Genomic DNA, 6,301 nt, shown 5'->3' with positions numbered 1-6,301 from the left:
TCTTCTGAGTTCTTACTGGAATGGCCCTTTCAGCTCAGCTTATGTCATTCAAGGGCTCCCCAAGCATGCATCTCCAAATTTCTCTAAATTTTCCTTCCATACTAGTTACAAAAGGCTTATGAATCACATAGTCAGGTTTCATCAAAGGAATGACCCCATTCCTGGTACCAGTTTTCTGTTAGTAAGTCTCTGTCACTTTGACAAATATGGAAGGAAAACAATTTAAAGGGAAAGTTATTCATTGTGGTGCACAGCTTCAGAGGTTTCAGTCCATACTGGCAAGAAGGGTGTAGTGGAGCAGAGCAGCTCACTTCATGGCAGCGAGGAAGCAGAGAGAGAGTACTTGTTTGTGAAGTCTTCTCCCTTCTTTCACTTTTGGCCTCCATACTATTGGTTGGTGCTACCCACATCAGGGTGGTTCTCTCACTCTTAGTTCTCTTCTGAAATTCTCTTACACACACACACACACACACACATCAAAATGTTGCATAATCTCCTATGTACTTTGCAATCCAATCAAGGTGACAAGATTAACCTTCACAGGTTCACCTCTTTATCAACTTAACACCCAAACATGTCCTTAAACCATCACAGGAATAATATGATTCTTTTTAATTTTCGAAGTTGAAAACATCCTACCGTAGAGATACGTTTTTATACCATATGGTGTAACCAAAACCAAATGGAAGGTTTGACTCATAATGGTGCTGAAATGTCCAGAATGAAGAGATAGGGAGATTTTATGACAATATTAAAGATGATGCATTTTCAGACATGATTTCTGGAAGAATGTTCTCATTAAAAGTGGATGCTATCTGTATTTCAAGTCTGTGCTATTCCTATAGTTTTAAAGTCTAGGTTACAGAAGAATTTATTTTATGCTTACACAGAATAAACCTAAATTCAATGAAAAGTAATTGTACCTTATTAGTGATTCAAGAAAAGAGAACAAATTGGTGTGCCTTGGGCAGCTTTCCAGCAGATTCTCTTCCTAGCTGGAAGATGATTTATAATACCCATGACTATTCACTATTTTTTCCATGTTTCACTTTTAAAATAAAATTTTATAGGAAGAAATGTGAAAATTCTGTTTTAGTAGTTGTTTCCAAACTGGCTAATGATAGCATCTTGTCATTTGTCATCATTTATCATGTAAAGCAAGGAGCTGAGTGTAGTATTCTCATTATGCAAACATTGTAGATACCTTGTTATTCAATTGTTTCTATTCTATTTAATTAAAATTCTGAACTGGACTGTAACATGTAGGAAACTTTCCATGCTCATCTCAGAATTGTGTTGTATACTAAAGAGGTGATGTCTTTAGAAGCATTTAATGGGACAAATACAATCCAGATTTGTGTACTTAGTGATAATTATGCATAAAAGAGCAGGTAAGCAAATTTCTCTGTCATTTTAACTTAAACTTTTACAAGGAACATTAGTTCTAGGGCCACCAGGGTCTTATTAAAGTGGTAATTTAATAAGTGGTCTCCTAGAGCCATTGAAGAATTGGTATCTGCCCACCTGCTGTGTCTAGTTTAAGGAAACCATGTTATGCCTATGTGGTGAGTTACCATATTAGTGATAAAGATATAATTTATTCTTAATATGTTTTTGTGTGTATTGGGTATTTAACTATAGAGTGTGTGTGTGTGTGTGTGTGTGTGTGTGTGTGTGTGTGTGTGTATGTGTGTATGTGAATGAGTACTGAGCTTGATTCCATATCTTAGCTTTTTGCACAAAGCTGACAATACCACTCCTAGCTTTTTAGTGGCTAATTGGACATGTGTCTATTTGCTTGTGATTTCTTACAAAGATTATTAATTTACATTAAACACTAAAGAATTCAAGAGAAAGTAGTTTTTATTTAGCCAGCACTGTACAGAGTGGTCTTTATATGAATTATCCTGATGAAGGACCACAAAATTTGGAAGATAAATGTTATCATTGTCCACTTGAAAGGTGAGAAGAATGAGATTTAGCTGGATTTATGTAACTTTCCCAGAGTGAATGGAGAAAGCAAGTCATAAACATTTTATGAACATAAAGCATGTGTGACAATAAGAACCAACCTTTTTATTGCTAATATTTGCAGTTAGAATTGAAAAAAGATGAGAAACATTAGTCATTGTACTCTCTCCCTCCCCACCCCCCACAATTGGTATTGGCCCTAAGAATAAAGATACCATATGGAAAATACAGAATTTCCTTTTCTTGCTTATTTCCAACTAACTTATGTGCTGGTGGCAGAAAACGATGAATATGAACAATGAATGTTCTCTTTATAAAATTTGTTACAGAAAAAAATTTTGTTACAGGCTTTAGTTGTTTCAGAGGCTAAATGAGAAGAAATTTAGTGTATATATACATATATATATATATATGATCCTTAAGCCTGATAGGCATTATTTACAAAATAGCTAGTTGTCAAATGATTCCATGGACTCTTACAGTGAACGTCTGTTCTCTGCATCATACTTCATCTCCATTATACACCAATGTGCAATGCAAAGGGAAAGTTCTAAGGTCAAAAGAATAAAGATAAACAAATGGAAAAGGATGATTTGATATGTAAGTAGTTTGAGGCTTTCTGGATTTCTCCACCTAATTTAACATTTTTTTTTCAGTTCACTTGTAGATACGTAACAAAAGTGGTACAGATTTCTATTTCATTCAACAAAGAATTTTTTTACATAATCCATTTTCAAGCAAAACCTCTCAAAATTAGAGTTAAAAAAACAAAGAGGCCTCAAAATCATCTTCTTAAGGAAAGATGCTGACCCAGTAGTGCCAGAAATGCTTATATATTTCAATATTATCATCTCTCTTTACATAGATGTTATGGTTTTTGGATAATGCACAAATGCCTTTACTTATTTCAAGCCATATACATCCCTGATTGTCAAAGAAGCAAATAGCTGAGCTCTGTTTTACCCAGACTTGCTACCATGTGTTATTTACTCTATCACAATAAATATCGGAGGTTTTGTTAAGCTTGTTCTAAGCAAAAGAGAAGCCAATAAAGGCTGCACTGATACATTGAAGATATGTGCAGGCAGGCAATGATTAAAACCAGTATCAAAACTACTTTTCAGATTATGCACAAATGTAGAACCTTTCATACTACTTCTCTTTGCATATGTTTTTGAATACACTTTAAATGGTAGTCATTCCCAATTCTGTGGGTAAGCTCTGTTATGTTTTCACTTTGGACTGATGAGAGATAAACTAATTTCTTCACATAGCTGTTCTGCTTTTCTGCAAACTGGGGGCTTGTCCGGCCTGTAGAATCCTAAACTTATGGATTTTATAAGTTGTCAAGTTTGTTATACATCTGGAATTGTGATTTTCCTGGAGTATGATTAACACTCAGTACCATATTGGTTATTAGTTTGGCTTCAAACTCCTGGTCCTCTTACTGCGGGCTGTGTTAGAAGTCACTGGGGTGACAATGGAGTTGCCCTGTAATAGTAATGAGGAGTGATGTCCTGGATTTGAGGGATCCTTTTGGATCTCCTGTTTATGTATGTACTATTGTAAGTAATGCTTCTAAACAGACACAAGTAGATTGCCACATCTATTAAGATCACATATATGTATTATATATGTATATATACATATCATATGTGCATGTGTATTTGTGTGCATACAAATATGGAACATATTCCTTCCTGATTTTTTTGTATGCCACTTGATATGTATGAATAAAACTATTTATTTATTTAGTCAGTACTTGGGCTTGAATTCAGGGTTTGGACACTGTCCCTTAGTTTGTAATTGTTGTTTTGTTTTTTGTTTTTTTACTGAAGGTAGCTCTCTACTATTTGAGTCACAGCTCTACTTCCAATTTTTAGCTCCTTTATTAGAGATAAGAGTTTCATTTCATAGATTTTCCTCCCCAGGCTGGCTTTGTACCAAGATCCTCAGATTTCATTCTTCTGAGTAGCTAGAATAACAGGCATGAGCCACCAGCACCCAGCAAACAATGCTTTTTAATTAAATACTAATTTGCTTCTCAATAACATCTTTAAAACATGCTATAGTTCAGTCATGTGTTTAAGAGTGCCCTTTGAAAGCGTTGACTTTGTGATTTGAAATGCCTGAAGGCAAATGATGTGGCAGATGAGACTGAGTCAGAGTTTTGGTTATCATAAATCAACTTCCTCCAAGGTATTATTGCTAATAGAGTTCAGTATGGTTTTACATGATTATTTTCATGATTGAAGTGTCCCAAAGCAGAGCCAACATTCAATAATGAAGCTGACAATGATGGAAGGAAAAGTTTCTTTCATTCTAGATGTTTGTAAATGTCAATAACTTGTTAATTGGAAAACTGCAAGAGTCCTACTGAATATAATGCCAGAGAATCAGTGCAAAATTAAACATTCACATTTTGTGGAGTTGAATTGCATTTTCCTTGTTTATCCTAATTATGTATAAAAGCTGAATCTTTGTTCAGGCAAGATTTATGATGAAAAAATGAGTGAAATTGATGAAGTAGATGTAACTGAAGCTAAGTTAGACAAGCAAGTAATTTGTGAGGAAATTAGATATCTGAATAATTTGTCTCAGAAGCAAATGAAGATAATTTGAAAATCCTCGGACTATTAAATCTAGGTGCCTGGGTTTTAATTTTTTACTTTGCCACTGACAAATTGAGTCATAATAGACCATTTAATGTCAATAGTTTAATGGCATTGAAGTTCTCGAACTAAAACCTTAGCAAGTAATAGCCCATAGATTAAAACGAAACAAACAAAAAAAAAAGACACATCCATGGCTTGGGTCTTTAAGAAGATAGAAAGTATAGGTATTGGTTAGCACAGTATGAAAATTAGTCATACTTGATGAGCTACCACTTTCCTTTCCACTAATAATGGCTGTCTGTTAGGCAAATTCTCTATAATGGGACTCTGGCAAGGTTGGGAAAAGAGTAGTCTTTGATGGTTAGTAGTCTAAGAGTAGTCTAAGAGTAGTCTAGGATGGTTAGTGCCATTAAAGGAAGATATTTGACTCTAAAAGATCTCCACTGGCTCCTGCCTATCATTCACCTTGCTCTTCTACCAGAGAAACCAGACCATTACCTTTTGTACAACAGTGGTTCACAGCTTGAAGCTTTATTTATGCTATTTTATTCCATTCCCATATGAATTTATGGGGTGGTACTATTTCCTTTATATAAAGAAGGAAAGTGAAGCTCAGGGATAGTAAGTAACTTGCCCAGAGTTATATCACAAGTAAGTAGTGGAACAGCATCAACTGTTGATTACAATGAAACTCTGACAAATTAAAACTGGCTTTAATGCTGGGTGCTGGTGGTTCACATCTATAATCCTAGCTACTCAGGAGGCTAAGATCAGAGGATCACGGTTCAAAGCCAGCCTGGGCAAGAAAGCCTATGAAACGTCTATCTCCAATAAATTACAAAACAAAACAGAAGTGGAGATGTGGCTCAAGTGGTAGAGTGCTAGCCTTGAGTGAAAGTAGCACAGGAGCAGAGCCCAAGCCCCAAGTCTCAGGACTGACATCATCATCATCATCATCATCATCATCATCATGACACTAGTTATCTTTTATACAAAAATTATTCCTAATTTTTGGCGAGGGGATGCTGATTCTGGGGCTTGACCTCAGAGCCTGGGAGCTCTCCTATTTCCTTAAGACTGGTACTTTACTAGGCTAAAGTGGTCAATTGGAGATGAGTCTCATAGACTTTCCTGCCCAAGCTTACTTCAAACTTATATTCTCAGATCTTAGCCTCTTGAGTAGCTAGGATTACAGGTGTGAGCCGCCAGCACCTAGCTCTTTCACTGTGTGGTTTTGTCTGTATACTCACTGACTCTCTCTGTAAAATCCAGAGATTATCCAATGTATGGCTTTAAATAATGAGAACCATGTAAGTCCTTGAAAACACAAACAAAAAAAGAGAGAAAATCACAGACATCCAAAATCTGACAAATAGATTCTGCTTTATTCATACATTAAAAAAACATATCTGCTTGATAAGTCATCTGCTATTGCTTGACCTAGCAATGAACTGATGAAAGCAAAGGATTTGACAAATCCAGGTGTGTGTATAAAACATTTCTAAGGCATCCAAAGTGATTTCTGTTCTCCTCTTTCATGCCAGACAAAACATTTGGTCTAAAATGGTGTGTAATGACACTAGGCCACATTTAGAAATTGTGCTTAAGTATAGAAATTTTTTTAAAATACTGTAAGAATTAAATATACTCTCTCTCTCTCACTCTCACTCACACACACACACACACACACACACACACACACACACACACACACA

Source organism: Dipodomys ordii, unplaced genomic scaffold (genome assembly GCF_000151885.1).
Source record: "Dipodomys ordii isolate 6190 unplaced genomic scaffold, Dord_2.0 Scaffold3, whole genome shotgun sequence".
NCBI classification, from domain to species: Eukaryota; Metazoa; Chordata; class Mammalia; order Rodentia; family Heteromyidae; genus Dipodomys; species Dipodomys ordii.
The sequence above is the reverse complement of the archived record's forward strand: the minus strand, read 5'-3'. Positions refer to the sequence as shown.